General features: G+C 43.5%; 1 long non-coding RNA gene across 1 annotated transcript in view; it reads right to left on the bottom strand.

Moving 5' to 3' along the window:
- Positions 1 to 5,380: 5,380 nt before the first annotated feature.
- The window catches only part of LOC146789273 (uncharacterized), a 473,794-nt gene continuing 460,734 nt past the window's right edge, over positions 5,381 to 18,440 (bottom strand). The window contains exon 3 of the long non-coding RNA XR_014970043.1: positions 5,381 to 5,513. This is a non-coding gene — a long non-coding RNA (uncharacterized LOC146789273). The remainder of the gene's footprint in view (positions 5,514 to 18,440) is intronic.

Raw genomic sequence — 18,440 nt, 5'->3', positions numbered from 1 at the left:
CCCGCCAACAGCCTCTCATCTCTCCACAGGCCCCCTCACAAGTATTTCATTTGTTTTCTTGCACCTCTCATACCAGTTTAGGGTGTCGGAGCACTTTATATCACTCACAAATACAACAACAGTGAATAATACATGTGTAAATCAGTGTATAGAAAATTATACAAAGGGAAATAGGATTGACGTCATCCATACTGGTGGGCATTTTGTTAGGAGTGCTTGGTGTGGAGAAGCACAAACCCAGGGTTCATAATGTAGCACAGTGGTTAGGGTTGGCTTTATTACTAATAGAATTTATTTCTACCAAATAAAAAAAAACTTTTTTAGCAATAGTAGGATAATGAAAGACTCGAAAAATATATATAACTTTCTAACCTGTACCATGCAGTTTGTATATAGCCCTTTGATGACACTTCACTTCATATCTCACTGTGCTAGATTATGATTGTAACTTATGAACTGCAAAGTAACAAAAAGGTCTCTAAGACAAAAGCAGTAACCTACTAAGCTATGCACAATACAGTTCTGTCATCTGCAAGGTACATGTAGTTTGCAGCAGGCATTTTAACCCTTTGCACTACCTTAAATGAGTCTAAACTGCATCCGTGGTCGGTAGTAGGAGTAACTGCAGGGCGGTGATGGGGGAGGGGGAGGGGCAGGGTGGGGGGTAGTAAACTATGGATTACGGAGGTTTACAGGTAAGTTAACATATAAATTAATAAAACAAATTTTGTTGCGTGCACAGCATCCCATTTGGGGATGCAGTGCACGCAACGAAATTTGTTTTATTAATTTATATGTTAACTTACCTGTAAACCTCCGTAATCCATAGTTTACTACCCCCCACCCTGCCCCTCCCCCTCCCCACGTCACCACCCTGCAGTTACTCCTACTACCGACCGCGGCTGCTAAACTGCCACCAGACAAAACTCTATCTCTCTCCAGCAGGTACATTAGTCACCAGAAGTATCTTGATAATTTTATTGTTGTATGTAAGCTACTGGATAAACGAATAACTCTGCAGCGGTGCTTTCAAAACTGATGCACTGTTACAAAAACGGCCCCCAGTAACAAAACTGGCACCCCACCCTTCCAGCCTCCCGGGGATACGCCCAATGCTGATATGGCCAGTCCGACTTTGACTTGGAAATAAAGAGACCACGGTACTACTTCTACATTTCTTTTTATTTGCCAGATAAATACTGCACAACTCGCCTCACCTTAATCATTTAGAATGTGTCAACACATCTAAAGAAAATCATTTCCTGCAACACTTACCAGACTCATATCATCAGGAAATCTTAAATCAAAGTACATATTATTTTCATTCTTAAACCACATCAAAAAATGTTTTTAAAGAATGTGTATTTCATAGCAGCTTTTATGTATGCTTCATTGTTGGACATGCACAAATGCTAATTATGACAATTATCTGTAATTGTTTTATGAATTCAACGTAAAATAATTATTTTCTTCCCTGGTTTCTCGGGTGCAAATACAAAAACCTCCCTGGCAAGCTCTACTTATTACCATGACACTTGAGCTCTCTTATTCAGAGGATTTCTGAGCGAGCAGCCTTGCGGTTGCAGGTTTAATTTAATGACAGGTGAAACAGGAACACAATGCCTTCTTTTTTCTAATTAGGTAAAATCTACTATAAAAATAGACATTATTTGAAATGCTAGTAATAGCACATTCAAAAACTCATATCCTTTCACCTTGCATACTTTGGTGAAGCTTTTAAATTATAAAATTACAGATAACCCTTTGCAACGCCAAGTTGTTTTTCCAGGTTTTTTTTCCAGGTCGAACTTGAATCATTTTCCAATTCTCAAAATTTGCAGACTAAACAGGTGACACCATATATTTTGCTTCGTGCACTGAGCTATCTCAGGGAAAATCCCTTTATACATCCCTAAACAAGGTTTCTTTATTCCAAAATATTTTAAAATTAAATCCGATCCCTTTTTTATTTAGAATTTTAAATGTTTTAAATGTATTACTTCACTCAGTCTGAAAAGACTAGTGGGATATTATGGATCCATTAGATTTGGAGTGCGTTTAGGTTCTCCCGGCCCTTCCTGTATCTTCAGGAACCCATTCTAAGATACTAGGCAGCTGTCCCCCTTTGCCCGGGTAGACTCCCAAATCATAGTCAGTCAGATCAGAAACAGCACCAGCACAACACCAAATCCAGCCAAGGCCCAAACAAAGCCTGGAAATTCAATTTGAAGTATGGCAGACAGTCCACCAGCTGGCTGTCAGGGGAGGCTATAGCCTCGACCCCCAGTCGATAGATCCCAGACCATATTTCCAGTCTACATTGGCCATCGGACCTGTGACAAACGCGCTGTTGGTCAAAGATTTTAACTGAGGAAAAGAATCTCAGGCGTAAGTTACTGGAAGAAGCTTACCACTTCACTTACTTCAGCACTAAATAGAGTGCAACAACAGTGAGTTTGGTGGATGAGGTCTTTTCGAAATTCTAAATGTCTTCCTAAGATCTTAGATATATCAGGGTCTAAACCAAGCAGAAGACTTCTGTCAAGCATTAGGGTAGTTTGTGTCATATTGAAAATAGATGTAGCAACCAATAGCTCTTTTCAGACCATCCCCTGCTCTACTCAGTTCAACTGCTAAGGAGCGAATCATGTATTTTTCTTCTACTATATGGGATTTGACAGATTTTCAGAACAAAAATGGGGACAACCATTGACATAGAAATAGGACTAAATGTTGGCACTGGTCAGTGCAGTGTCAACATTTAGTCCTATTTGTATGGGTAAGTGAGTGGCAGTATGTGAGAATGAGTTGGCATGTGAGTGGCTCTGTGGATGTGTAAGGAAAGGTGAGTGGTTGTATAGGTGTGTGAGTGGGAGTTTGAGAGGTTGTATGGGTGTGTGGATTGGTGTGTGAGTGGTTCTATGGATGTCATCAGTGATGTCATTTGAGATGCCATCAGTGATGTCACTGACCATGTCATGAGTGATGTAGTATGCGAGGTCATAAGCAGTGCATTGCGGGGGCATACGTTATAGTTAGGTCAGGTAACTATAACACCTACATTTCTATGGTTTTCTACAAGTGAAATTTGAGCCTAACTACAAAGTCACCGTAATCTTGGATTTTTGCAGTACATTTCTAAGGTTTTCAAATTCTATTACCTAACTTTAATATCCATGTAGCCTTTGGTTTTTTGTTTCATTGATTTTCAAAGGTTTTTCAAATTCTATTTTCAAAGTAGAAGGCCCCTGTAATGTTTCATTTTTGTTTAGTTAAATTTCTAGTGTTTACTTTTAGTACTAAGTATACTAAAATTTAATTAGCTTTTTAATATTTTAAATTTGTTTAAACTGTAGACATTAAAAAATATATACATATACCTAATATATGTTTTAAAAGTCAAAATGCTCTTAATGTAAGATATATAATGTTTTTGTATATGTAATTAAACAAGTTTGTGTGGATCTGTGAGTTGGTGTGCGGGTCTGTAAGTGGGTCTGTAACTACCTATGTGGTTCTGTGAGTGGGTGTGTGAGTACCTGCATATGTCTGTGAGTGGGTCTGTGAGTACCTGTGTGGGTGTGTGAGTAGGTCTGTCAGTGACTGCGTGGATTTCTAAGTGGGTCTGTGAGTGCCTGTGTGGTTCTGTTAGTGGGTGTGAGAGTGCATGTGTGGGTCTGTGAGTGGGTGTGTGGGTCTATAAGTGGGTGTATGAGGGCCTATGTGGGTGTGTGAGTTGGTCTCTGAGTGCCTGTATGGGTCTGTGAATGGAGGGGTGAGTACCGGCATGGGTCTGTAGAGACAGTGGCAGTGTTGTATTCGTTTGGATCCTAAGTGGGAAGCGTTTTGATGTCTGCACCAGTGTCCAGAGAGTTGTGTATACAATCCCTTCCATTTATTTGAGAAAGAGATGCAAAACCAGCCTCCTTAGAAGGTGCAGAATGTAAAAGTATATTTACTCCCCAGCCGGGTTGGTAGAAGCCAGTTTACCTTTAAAATCGTTCCTTGCTTTAATGTAGGCCAACTTTAGTATGAAACGTTTTGTTGTTTGCAGATGTCCCCGCCTATTTCCGGGCTACTTAGATTTACTGGGAAAGGGAAATTGTAAAATGAGTTCAGCTTTCTACTGACCAACCCTATGTAACATGTGAGACACGGGGCTTTGAGACTGTTCTTTTGAGTACATACAGTCAGTCTTCCCAGTAACCTCTTATACACATTTTTGTCATCAAGGCCTTTCGGGTACCGACTTTCCTTTTGCCTCAGTATAAGACGTTCACTCAGTTAATTTAACTAAAAGTGTGGGGTATGTAAACCTTCTATCATTCGCCCAGTACAGTGCTGAAATTTTGAAATCCAAAGGTAGCACTAACAAAAGTGAATTCTATAAAAATGCAAGAAAACTGGAGGTTAGAGATCGTGGTACTATACACAGTATATATAAATGAGTAACCTAGACCCACAAAAACATCAGAAGTGTTTCAAATCAATTATCATCATAAATCAATATAGGCGCAACACAATCATTCCAAAGCACGGCAATAAAGAGCATAATGTACTGAGAGCTGTGCTCGTCAGTGGAGGGCATGCATCTGGCACAAACCCTCCTGACCATTAAACTGTAACAGAATATGTAATGCACAGACTACTTGGTATATGACTGTAAATGACTGCTGTTTATTTACTGAAAACAATAAAGAAAATGTTTTTAAAAAAACCTTCCTGTAACAGCCTTTGGGAGATTGTAACTGGTTATGAAATAATCTCATAGGTCAATTCACATGTGACGGCCAATAGCCAATTTAAAACTTTTAGAAAGCTACGAACAAGGGTGGGATGAAACTTTATACAGCAAAATATTTGCTTTAAGATACATTATGTCTTTTAGAACATAAGTGTGTGCACTTGGTCACAACTATGTAAATCAATGTGTGCATTAATTTGAATAACACGTCATTGCTTTTTGACAGCAAAAAAAAAAGATTCATAGTCTTGCATAACATATATCACGTCTGCCTTATTACAAGTGCCGTAGAAAATTATTCAATTCTGTAAGGTGCATGGGATATCTGTCACGTTTGGAAGGAGTAACGCATCCATCAAACCTAATTCAGGCCCTTAATATTTTTAAGCGAAAATGTTTCAAAAAATACTAAGTGCTAGGTTTTTTTTCCATTAAAAAACAGTGGAAGAAATGGAAAAGCCACATACTTCATTGTTTTTTAGTTACATCATTGCAATAATATGAGTGGCGGGCACACTGCATCACCCTGTGATCAACAATATCTGCATTGGTTATAGAGAGATAGAAGATATTTAGTTTACAGACACAAACTCGGAAATGATTCAAATGTCATAAGAGATACATGTCCATAAGGCTAACCTGACTCTTCCGTGGAGCTCATAGGCGACGAAGACATGGTGAGAAGTTCAAATGTCAGCCACTCTAGTCCACGGTTCTTTTTCAAATTGGACTATTCCAGCCAAATTCAGCAACGTTCAGTAAACAGTGCCTAAAGAAGAGACACAACCATGTGCAATATGTTATAGTTAAGATCATTAAAAAAACTGGTATATGGGAACAATACTTTTTGTTCATATATAGACCCCCCATGTATGGATAACCACTGGCCGCTGTAGAGGAGTGATTCATTTATACTGCTAGCATAATCGGAGAAAGCAGAGCTGTCAGTGTCTGCCCTCAGTATTAGTAAAATGGAGGGGTTGCAGAATACTGCCACTGGAGGCTGTCAAAGCTGGGGCCCAAAGTGGTAACAAAGTCATTTCATAGAGCATCATGGTCTCATGAAGCCTCTTAAGTACCTACCAGTCACACCACCAATACAGAAACAACAAATGGTTGGTCTTAAATGTATCTGTAACCCACAATCTATTCTAGCAGTGCAAGTCAACAAAGGTGGTGAAATTGGTCAGAGTGCTGAGTATGGAAACAGTTCACATAGTCACATCCCAGCAAATGACAACACTGGCGGCCAGTGCTTAATATGAGCCTCATTACTTGGGAACCAGCACTTATTTTCCCTCATAAGATAAAGACCTGGAGAAACAGAGAGAAAACCGAACAAGCAGGAAAGAAGGCGGAAGAGACTTGACAGAAAAACCATCCCAAAGGGAGGAAGCAGGAACCGGCAAGAGTGAAATCAAGGGTAAGACAGTGTCTGGTAGTGGATTAAAAAGGCCTGTTTAATAACACCGGATATGGGCTTCTGAGCAGAGCTTTGGGCACCAGAACTCATACTTTTATAAATTAAGCACTGCTGATGGTGCTAGTACACACACACTGCTGATAGTACAGCAGTACAAAGATGGCATTATAAGCCCTCACTTATACCAGGTTGATTGGCACGTACAATAAGCATTAACCCTACTATACCTTCATCGAAAGGGGCCATAAAGTGGGCCATGCAATCCACACATAACAATTCAAATCACTTTATGCAAGTGTTTGCTAATATTTTTTTAATTCTGTTGTATTCAATAGTTTCACCGACAGCCTAAAAGATGTTTTAGCCTTTCTGACTCACATTGGAGTTACCTTATTACATTTGAAAAGTTGTAATTTCCAAATGGGTGTAGGTAACCAGTTCATGTTTGGTGTTTTTGGAACTGTAAAGAAAAATCCTAAGTTATGGGGAAGTCAGATTTTAAAATACAATTTTAAAAATACCACTTTTAGAAAGCTGGTATTTTACCACCTTAGCTATTTGGTGCCTGCAGCCTATCCCTGGGTCACATGACAGGGTGTAGTTGACAGTTGGGATTTGTGTATTCTCCTAGACAGTCACACACAATACGGAGCTTAGGTGTGCCTGGATGGGCCAGCAGAATGGGAGGGAGGATCTGGGCGCAGCACTACTTACACATGAATAGGCTGTGACCTGCCTCCACACAAAGGGCTATATACCCCGTGTAATTACTCTTGAGCCAAGAAGAGGAAGGCAGGGCATGGGTGCACTTCAAATGCGAGCCTCTAGAAGCTTCTCCCGACTTCAAAGGCACAACTGGGTACATATACTGCACCTCAGACACCAGTTCTTCAGTGCATTTCTGTACATGTGGATACTTTGCTAGGAAGAAAGACTGCTGTGCTTCTGAATGGACTGCCACTCTACTGGGCTGCTGCTCTTTAGGACTGCTTCCCTGCTGTGTGGACGTGCTGCCTCCTGCCCTCCTGCCTGGGTTAGAAGGACTGGACCCACATCTATTGAACCCAGGACCCCAGAGTGACTCCAAGGACTGATTAGCTGGCCTCCTGACTTCAGCCTCAGGGACATAAGTCTCCAACAACCTCAACTTCCAGCACCTGGGCTCTATCATCTGTCAGTCTACCCTGCTAAGTGTTGCTACCCCACTCCTGGAGCCTTGGAAGTGGGACTTAGGTGCTATGCCAGCCTCTTTAGACCCAGCTGTACCGACGCATCTCATCTGCTGCATGGCACAGCCTTGAGTAGAACTGCTGTATCGCCACAGCTGCATGGGTTCGACTTGTCACAAAACCCTGCATTGCCTTCGCAGCCCATGGTCTCTGAGGAACCACCACTGCGTCCTGCATCCTCGGTGGAGGCCTTCGCATCCCTCATTGACAGCAGCTTTGGCGACGATGCTGGACTTTGCATCGCAGCCGCACAGCTCTTCAGAACCCGCACATCACTCCGACTGTGAGCTGAATTGTCCACGCTGGACTTTGCATCGCAAAATCTCATAAATGGGATTCTCAACAACGAAGCAGGACCTCTTATCGCAGCCCCTGCCGCACCTCGAACCCGACACATCACCTTGGCTCAGTTACGCCTCTTTGACGTGGATCCTCACAACGCTCTGCAAACCAGGATTTAAGGTACTTTGTTCAGCGGCCTAAATGGGCTACTGTATGAAATGTTGCACAAATACTTTACACATTTCCTCTAAGTTAAGCCTGACTGCTCTGTGCCAAGCTACCAGTTAATTTAGGATTGGCGTGTGCCTCAATCTCACAAGGATTGTGGTTGCTGCTTGACCTGGGTCACACCCCAGTTAACCAATGACCCAATTTCTTACATTGGTGATCAGAAGCAAGGATTTGGACTTGTGTTTGTGCAGTGCCAAACAGTGAATTTGTGGTACACTACCATCCCATATCTGAGACCAAATTGAGCCCTAAATTCTCCTTGATTGGCATTTTTGTTTCTTTAAATCTTCACCTTGACTGTTGTGCCTTCAACTGCACATGCAAGAATGGAGTTTGAGCTGGCCAATATGGATGCCTACACTGGTCCAACTCAAAAGGTGCCGTAGTCATTGGTTGCAGCCACAGAATGGTATGATGAGGTGGAAAGGCCAGGAGAGGATCTGCCTGATATACAGTTGGAACTTCATGCCAGAGAAGAGAGCAGTGTGTCTTCTCGAGGCCTGTCCCCACAGACATTGGTAGACAGGAAGGCGGAGAGAAAGTTTAGGCTGCAGATGGAGGAGAAAGAAACTGGACATGGAGGCAGAACAAAAGAAGGCTGAGGCTGAGAGGGCCTTAGCCAGGGCACAACTGGCCATAGAGGAGAGTAAATTGATTTAGGCTCATGAACTGTCTTAAGGAGCTTGACATCGAGGCCGGACAGGCAGAGTCTATCAGTGATGGTGGCAGCATACCTGCAGTGTCCTCTGGAGACAAGAGGTTCCATATGAAGTGGCTTTACAGATGCACCCCTCAGGAGTACTGGGGGACTAGCCTCTGGAATTACATCTCTAGTGAGGGGAGGGACGCTCTACTGGCCCAAGATAAGGGAGGCAGGATGAGGTGTCCCCCCCATGACGGACACCCTTGTCAGAAAGTATGGTCTCACCCCAGAGAAGTACCAGCAGAATTTTATGGACAGCCATAAGCTGGGCCAACAGCCCTGGGTGGATTATTTGGACTCCTTTTGCAGGGCACTGCATGGTTGGGTGAAGGGCAGTGAAGCAAAGGCTAATCAGGGGATGTACAGTTTGATTGTGAGAGAGCACATGTTCAGTATTTGTTTTCCAGAACTGTGCCAACACCTGATCGATAGTAAGCTCAGTGGTCTCAGGGAGCTTGCTTAGGAGGTGGACCACTGAATCAGCACCAGGATCCCTAAGAACGTACCTGGGAGTGACCCTAAGATGAATGGTTCCGGCTCCCTCAAGTAGAGTGAGAGGGAGGTCAAGGAAGACACAGGGAGGTCAAGGAAGACACAGACAGGCCCCGGAATAAGAGGAGTGGAAAGGGTTCACATGCCACGTCTGAGAAACAGGGAGGAGGTTCTACTGGGTTGTGGCCCAGGGAGTCCCATTTCCAACCCCACTGCCTTGATTGTTCTCAGCTAGGGCACAAGTAGAGGGACTCTGTCTCTCCTAAAAAATACCTACTGGCTGAAATGGGATCACTGTCACTGCTCTGAGGGACACTGGGCTAGCCAGACTATGATAGTGGAAAGGCTAGTCTCTCTTGAGCAGTACATTGGCCAGATGTGTAGGGTAACTCAGGCCCATGGGCAGGACTTTTTCTGCCCTATGGCCCTGGTATCCCAGGAGTAGGATGGGGAAGTGACCCAGTGTATGGTCATAGTCAGTCCGAAGTTACCCATAGAATGCATTCTGAAGAATGAGCTGCCCCTGGTGTCAGAACCACTGAGAAGATCAGCCGGCCGTGGCACCCTGATAGTTCAGTTTTCCTCAGAGTGCCACTCCCAAGTGAAAGGTACAGGACCACAAATTGGTGGGCAGGTTGAAGGAGAACTCTCCCCCCTCACCTCTTCAGCCTCAGGGTACGTACTCTGGACTGAGTGGCCAGACTCAGGCTACCACCCCTGGACTGGTGGGAAATACAGTAGAACTGTATTGCAGAACACCCGGGACTACCTTCCCCCACTCTGAGACACCTGAGGTCAGGGAATCCTGGATAGCTTGGGGATTGGCTCTTAACATTGACAGCTATCAGTGGCCTTTGTTGGTTGCTGTCCTTATGGGCAGAGGTTTCCTTGGGTTGGGGACAGAAATCTGATTCAAGGGGCAGAATTGGCCACACCACTTTATTGGCCATGGTGGTATTGTCTGCCTACTGGGATGCATCTGTGAGCAAGTTAAGGTTAGCTGTTTTACAGATGGGGTCAACAGGTGAGGAGAAGGGTTCCCCAAGTTTGAGTTCAGTGGCTCAAGAGAGACTAGATCCAACTGAGTTCAGAGAGGCAGAGAACTGAGAAGTGCCCCTGCAGAACAGGGCCTTCATCCATGTTTTATTTCCTAAGCATGGAAGCACTTCAAGGTTCAGATTAGTCTACCCTGGTTTTTTATGCTGGAGGGGGTCGTGTTGGCCCTTTCTGCAGGGTCGTCATCTAACTTTATGCCTTCAACCCTGCTGTTGGCTGATTGTCTTTTTGCTGACTTAAGAACTCTGCACACTTTAGCACTACTAACCAGTGCTAAAGTGTTTGTGCTGTCTCCTTGAACCATGGCAGAATTGGCTTATACACAATTGACATATTTAAATTTCCGTGAAAGTCCCTAGTAAAGTGGCCTGTACATTAAATACACCTAATAAGAATGCAGCACTGGTTGTCCTACCCATTTAAGTAGCATTTTACGCATGTCTCATCCCTGTCAATATAGCCTATAGGAGCAGTGTTATAATGCCATTTCAACCTGGCAAAAATAAACCTTGTTCCAGGCCCAAACTTTCCTTTTTAATACATACAGGTCAATCCTAGGGTAGGCCCTGGATATAATGTATCTAAAATGTAGGACATGTGCTTTCTAGTTTTACATGTCCTGGTAGAATAAAACTCTTAAATTAGTTTTTCACTCATGCAAAGCTTACCTCTCCCATAGGATAACATTGGAGTTATCTTATTACATTCAATAAATATTACATTTAATAAGCTGTGATTTCCAAATGGGAGCAGGTAACCAATTCATGTTTGGTGTCTTTGGAATTGTAATGAAAAATCCTAACTTACAGTGAAGTTGGATTTTAAATTACAATTTTTAAAATGCCACTTTTAGAATGTTGTCAGTTTCTTGCCTTAGAGTACAGCAAACAAATCCATAAATAATGGATTATAAGAACCTAGCCAGGGAGAAATTGTGGGTTTTCCAAATTTGGGTGAACCTCAACTGTCAATAGAAAAGAGAAACTTTCTTTTCTTGAGTCCCCTCACTCACCCAGGGTTGCCCCTAGGTGACATGCTTCATCACTGGGGCCATCCCAAGCATCTACTGCTTGGGGCGTGCTGCGACTTGAGAAGTTACGTAGGCGCACTTATTATGTGAATATATGTGTAGTAAATACTACGTGTTCAGAGTCAACCGTATGTATGACAACAGTGCGCACACAATAGGTGTGCATGTCATATTTTGTTATTTCACCTTAATTTAGGTTCTACATGGAGTGGTACACATGGGGCTGGCCCCCTTGTTGTCCTGAAGAAGAGGTTATGGGACACCTCGAAACATGTTGACAAAATACTAGGGATTATAACTACATAACAGTTATTTTTCCTTTTATTAAACCTTTTTTATCCTTACCAGCTAGGAGCAGGAATAAAAGGATCAGCTCACTAGTTAGGTATTTTTAACTAGCACAAACACCACTCCCCCTACACTGCACTACACATATATTCACATAACAAGTGCTCCTACGTAACTTCGCAAGTTGCAGCAAGCCCCAAGCAGTAGATGTTTGGGATGGCCCCAATGATGAAGCATGTCACCTAGGGGCAACCCTGGGTGAGTGAGGGGACTCAAGAAAAGAACGTTTCTCTTTTCTATTGACAGTTGAGGTTCACCCAAATTTGGCGAACACACAATTTCTCCCTGGCTAGGTTCTTATAATCCATTATTTATGGATTTTGTTGCAGTACTCTAAACACACAGGAGGGTGAACCTAGCCCAATCCTCCTTCTCTCTTTGTTTTTTGATAAAAAAAATCTTCTTGCCTTAGCCATTTGGTGCCTACAGCCTGTCTCTGGGTCACATGAGGGGGTGTAGTTGACAGTTGAACTGTGTGCATTCCTCCTATTCAGCCACACACAATAGGGGGCTTAGGTGTGTCTGGATGGGTCTTTACTGGCAGGATGGGAGGCAGGAGCAGGGCACAGCTCCACTTACACTTGAATAGGCTGTGTCCTTCCTCCACACAAGTTGTTAGCCTGGAGCCTTCAAAGGCAAGCCTCTAGAAGCTTCTCCCCCACTTCAAAGGCACAACTGGGTATAATTACTGGACCTCAGACACCAACGTTTAAGTACACTCCTGGACCTGTGGATTTTCTGCCAGGAAGAGCGACTGCTGTGCTGCTGAAAGGTCTGTCACTCTACAGGACTGCTGCCCTACTTCCTGCTGCCCTCTTGCCTAGATGAGAAGGACTGGACTTACATGTGTTGAACCCAGGACAACCAGAGTGACTCCTAGGGCTAATTGGCTGACCTCCTTGCTTGAGCCTCAGGGACAGAAGGCTTCAAAAACCTTGACCCTCAGTACCTGGATTCTGCCATCTGTGAGTCTACCCTGCCAAACGGTGCCAACCCAGTGCTAGACCCTTGGCCTAAGGTACTCTGCCTGCCTCTTTGGACCCAGCCATACCGATGTATCTCCTCTTCTGCATCGCACAACCTCGAGCAAAACTGCTGCATCGCTGCTGTTGTGTGGATTGGACCTGTCACAAACCTCTACATTTCATTCTCAGCATGCGCCTCTTCAGAACTGCCACTGCACGCTGCATCCTTGCCTCAGGCCTTCACATACCCCATCGATGGTAGCCACGACGACGATGCCAGACTCTGCATCACAGTCTTGCAGAGCTGTAGAACACACACATTGCCTCGACTGCGCGCCACATCCTTGATGCCAGACTTCACATTGCAAGTCCTCATCGATAGGATCCTCAGCAATGACGCAGGACTTCGCACCGCAGCCTCATCGCACCTCGGACTTAACACATGGCTTTGACTGTGCAACGCATCATCGACGTGGATCCTCGCAACGCTCCGGAAACCAGGATTTAAGATACTTTGTTCAATGGGCCTAACTGGGTCCCTGCATACGAACCGTACTCCTTCACGGTCAGCCTAAACTTGTGACTTTGTCCCAGTCCGGTGTGACCAGACATCATTTGCTTTTTGACGCTATTTCTACTTAAATCTTTAAAACTGTATAACTCTGGTTCTACTGATTGGATTTTAGTACTTTTGTTCTTGTTTTATATATTAAAAATCACTCTATTGTCCTAACACTGTATGGGATCATTTTACTATGGTGAGACCTCTGGCTGCAGATTTATTGGTATCATTTGTGATTATGTTTACAGGTGCTACTTTACATAATCAAAAATGCTTTCATGAATAGGGCTATTATGTATTGTAATTAACATGTCCTTGTCAAAACTCCTCACATACCTCACATATGAAAGTTCTATGCTAAGATAAATGTAACAATGTCATGTATTTCAGGAAAGTGAACTACACTAAGAAAAAAATAATTTGGGTGATCTCCAAATATCACAGCTTCCTGCATTTCGACCCTTTAGAAACATACCACATGTCTAGCTTTGTAAATGTCCTGCTGTACTAAGAGACCGTCACTGTAAACATGATATAATGTATCTAAGTTTGTGAAGGAACTACTTGCAGGCTTTTAAGAGAGGGAACCTTCTTGCTAGGTGAATGTAATACCTTCATGCATCTCTGTAAATAAATATCAAAGCATATCCATAGAGCAATAATTTATGCTGGTCTTGAAAGGTTCTGAACCAATAATAGACTTGGAGAAGGAAGATGCTCATCGTTGTGCAATCATGTCAAATGTCTTGCACACCCATCACAAACCTAATGTCAGCTCTTATATACCTACTGTAAGAAATTGGGCTATTATTGAGGTGGGTGAAAACCCTACTCAAGCAACAACCTCAAATCGGGTCAGAATGACTAGCAAAAGTTACTGAATTAACCTGTGCTTAACCCGCTGATAACGTGGCACAAAAGCAATCAGACTTAACTTAGAAGCATAGTGAAAAGTATTTATGAAGCACACAAATATTAATACAATGAAAACACAACAAAACACAAAACAAATCCTACAGTAATTAAAAAAATAGAAATTAAATAAGTAAAATGACACTAAAAAAATTAAATCCAATCAGTAGAACCGGAGTTATGACTTTTTAAACTTTTTGTGAATTCTAGCACCTAAAAGATCACAGCACCAACTGCAGTTATCTGTTCACTCGAGATCAAGTGAAGTCATCATCGTCATCATCATCAAGAAAACATTATTCAGTCTTAGTTGGACCATAAAAGTACATGATAACATGATTGAGTTCATCAATCAATAATAACAAAGTCCATCAACATTTTTAAAACAAAGTCAGTATAAAAAATGGGACACATGATAGTACAATCAGATAATAGGTCAAAACAATTCATTCCTGAACTATATATACTTAAAAATAAAACAGACATACTGTACAAAGTAGCCAAATGTAAAAACCATCCTGGCAAATCATGGCCAATAGAGTATAATCTTGACTAGGATCCCTTAAAACAGTATCACAAAAGCAGCAAATCACATTAAAGCGGATGACATTTGGGTCCATCCAGCCTAAAAAGGCACAGAACAGATTTTGTAACAACAGTAAAGTGCATACTATATAAGGGATTAGGGTGGCCCAGATCGCACATCAAGGGCATTCCTCAGCCTCAGCAATGAGGCCAAGAAGCAGGCAACAGCATAAGTTATGTGAACATTTGAGAGTAACTGAAGATACATAAGAGCAGACTGACTGTCTGGAGCAGCATATTATTAATTCCAACTTGCAGTTTGGGTTCAGGCCAGGGAAAAACACTATAGATCAGTGCCTTCATTTTCAGTTAATTATTGGGAAATATACTGTAGCTAAGAGAGGCACACTTCACTTGGCCCTTATGGATTTAATTACTTCTTTTGATCGAGTTATTAGATCCAAATTGAGACTTCTGTTGAGCAATTTGGGTGTGGATCAAAGCATCGTCAATTTCTTACATGAGCTCCACATGGACCTTTCTGCTGTTGTGAGGAGTTGGACAGGGCTGTATATTAGCCCCACGTTTATTTACCTTATATTAACCTGGGGCCAACCCTATGTACAGCATGAAGAGATATTCCCCAGGCGGGCACCCAGCTAATTAATGTGCTCCTCTATGAGGATGACGCAGTGCTGTTAGCCAGGAGGGCAGTTGGGCTACAGCACTTGCTAAATTCTTTCATAGAGTTAATGAATTCGCTAGACTTGAGCACCAACCAAGTCTCACACAATGGTTATGGGCCCAAGAAATAGAAACCAGAGAAGCAAGTATGAGGACGGTTTTGAAATAACCAGGGTATCTACCTTTTTCTACCTGGGAGTCCTGTCCAATGATACGTGTTTGTTGGTCCCATTAAGAAAAGCGAAAACAAAGTCAACGTCAAGAGCTGTAGCTTCACTTCTGGACTTTGCTAAAAGATTAGTGGCCAAACCAGTGCAGGCCCAGCTGAATGTTTACAAGGCGAAATGCATCCCCATCACCTGCTATGGGAGTGATATCTGGGGATACAAGTATTCTGTGGACCGACAAAAAGTGGAGAACAAGTTTTCTAGAAATTTGCTATCGATCCCAAAATCCATAGCCTCCTTTATCGCCCATGAAGAGTTGGGGATTGTTAGAAATGGGGGTCTCTAGTTGGCAGAGGTAGGTACCTTTGAGCAAGTAGGGGCCCTTGCTTCTAGTCAGGGAAAGGGGGGTACACTACTGAATAACCCCTGCTCACCCCATTGCTAGCTTGGCATGAGCAGACAGGCTTATCTCAGAGGCAGTGTGTAAAGCATTTGTGAACAGATACAGTAATACAGTGAAAACACTACAAATGGACACCACACCAGCTTAGAAAAAAAAAAGTAATCTTTACTAGACTTAACACAAGACCAAACGACAAAAATCCACAATACTGTAATCAAAAATAAGTCTTTAAAATGGTAGAAATAGCTTAGTTCTATGTAGATGGTAAAAGCGACTCTTTACTGTCAAAGTACCTTGGATGTGTCACGCAAAACAAACAAAAGGGTTGCAGGGAAGGTGATGCGTCGGTTCCTTGCTTCGGGGGAGGTGGTGCGTTGGTTCCTTACTGCAGCGCAGGGGAGGTGATGCGTTATTTCTTGCCAGAGAGGAGGTGATGCATCGGTTTCTTACTGCATTCCGGTTACGATGCGACAAGATGGCGCCTCGATGCGATGCGACGATCCGGTGCGATGCGACAAAATGGCGTCTTTGATGTGATACAACAATGTGGAGGCGATGCGTGCACACCTGACGCCCGTGCGGTGAAATCGATGAACTTCGTAGCCGTGATAGGCCCTGTGATATGCTTCTCCGGTGATGCGACTGCAACCTCCTTGGCAGTGGCACGCTTCCCCGGTGATGCGACATGCTTCGTCAGCGATGCAGCAGTGAACAGCTGCAGCAGCGCCCCGCTTTTTCGGCGATGCGACAGCAACTGCTGTGTCGGCGACACGCTTCTCCTCATTGCGTCGTGCTTCCAGCTCCCAGCGACACGCAGTCTTCTCAGAGGGCCAAACTAACAGCAGGCACCTCCCTGCAGGTATAATTGCCAGCAAGGGAACTCAGGGGGAGCTGGTGGTGAAGTCTCTGTGTCCCCAAGACTTCAGAACAGGAGGCAAGCTCAGTCACAAGCCCTTGGAGATCTTCCTCAAGATAGTAAAAATTCACAAAGTTCCTTTTCTTCTTTCCTTGGCAATAAAGTAACCACTGCAGGCCAACCTCAAACAGCAACAGCACAGGGGCAGTATTATTCCTTCAGCTTCTCCGGTTCTTTTCCTTGGAAAAGGGTTCGTGTTGATTCTCAGAAGTGATCTAAAGTTCTGGGGTCTGGGCCCCAATATTTATACAGCAAAATCCTTTGTCCTCTTTAGGCAGAGGGTGTCTGTGCCCAGCCAAAACCAGTTCTGTCCTTCCTGGTGCAGCTTCCTGGCAGGAGGTCGAGACAGCATTGTTGAAAGCAGACCTGGCCCAGGGAGCTGAAATAAAAACTCCTCCCCCTACTCTCCATTCTATGAAGGCTAAGGTCAGTAAAAGGAAATCTCCTCCCCCTACTCTCTATTCAATGCAGGTCCTATTCAGCCCAGCCCTGACCCATCAGACTGCTGGAGCCAAGGCCCTCTCCAGCCCCCTGTCACTCACAAACCAGACATGGAATACATAAGCCTAGCAGAGGCATGCTGGATGGTTAGGCAAGAAAATACCTACTTTCTAAAAGTGGTATTTTCAAACACAGAATGTAAAAATCACCCACACTAAAAGATGTATTTTAACATTCTGAGTTCAGGCATACTAAACTTTATTTTCCCATCTTGTTCCCTGGGTCAGTTAGGATTATAAGATGTTATAATCAAATTGCCCATTCTGGCCTATGGGAACAGATAGCCTTGCATTAGTGAAAAACCACACACATCAGGGCATGTCCTCCTTTCACATACAATACACTCTACCCATGGGGGTACATTGGGCCTACCTTAGGGGCGATAGGGGCGATTAACATGTAGAAAAGGGAAGATTTAGGGACTGGCAAGTGTGTGCACTTGCCTAGTCGACATGTCAGTCCCAGACTGCACACAGGCTCTGCAATGGCAGGCCTGAGCCATATTTTACAAGCTGCTTCTGTGGGTGGCACAACCAGTGTTGCAAGCCCACCAGCAGCATTTGATTTACATGCCCTGGGCACACATGGTGCACTGCACTAGGGTCTGACAAGTAAATCAAATAAGCCAATCATGGAGTCACTAATCCAATACAATACTTTACAATAGGGAGCACTTGCACTTTGGCACTGAATAGCAGAGGCAAAGTGCCCAAAGCATATAGACCAGCAAAAACAAGGCAACAGTGAAAAAATGGAAGGGAGACCCACGCCAATGGTGCCAGGTCTAACAGGGATAAGTTACATTACTGGCATGGTGGCACTCTCTCCTTTGTTGAGATGGACTAGGATCTGGGTTAACCCTGTCCTGGATCTGAACCAAAACATTGTCAAGGACTGTCTGTCCCTGGAGAGGGTGAATAGTATTCCCTGGCTGTGCCACTTTAGGACCTAGGTGGAGAAACTTGGTCACCCAAAATGTATGTGTCTCCTAATGGGCTTACTAGGAGACATTTGAACTGGACCAAGAGACATTTTTTATCTATTAGGTGTGCTGAGAGAGAAGCAAGGGAGCAAACTAAACACACTGAATGAGCCTATATCATATTAAAAACCTGTCCTTCAGTAGAGCCCTTTTTCGTGGTGACCACAGAACCCTACCAATGTTTCTTTTTAATGAGGTTTAGACTTAATCTTTTTCATTGGTAACTTGCTGTACCTCAGCGATGGCATAAGGTGGATGATTTGGGACCCTGTACTTGTGATAATT

Source organism: Triturus cristatus, chromosome 10 (assembly GCF_964204655.1).
Source record: "Triturus cristatus chromosome 10, aTriCri1.1, whole genome shotgun sequence".
NCBI classification, from domain to species: Eukaryota; Metazoa; Chordata; class Amphibia; order Caudata; family Salamandridae; genus Triturus; species Triturus cristatus.
The sequence above is the reverse complement of the archived record's forward strand: the minus strand, read 5'-3'. Positions and strand labels throughout refer to the sequence as shown.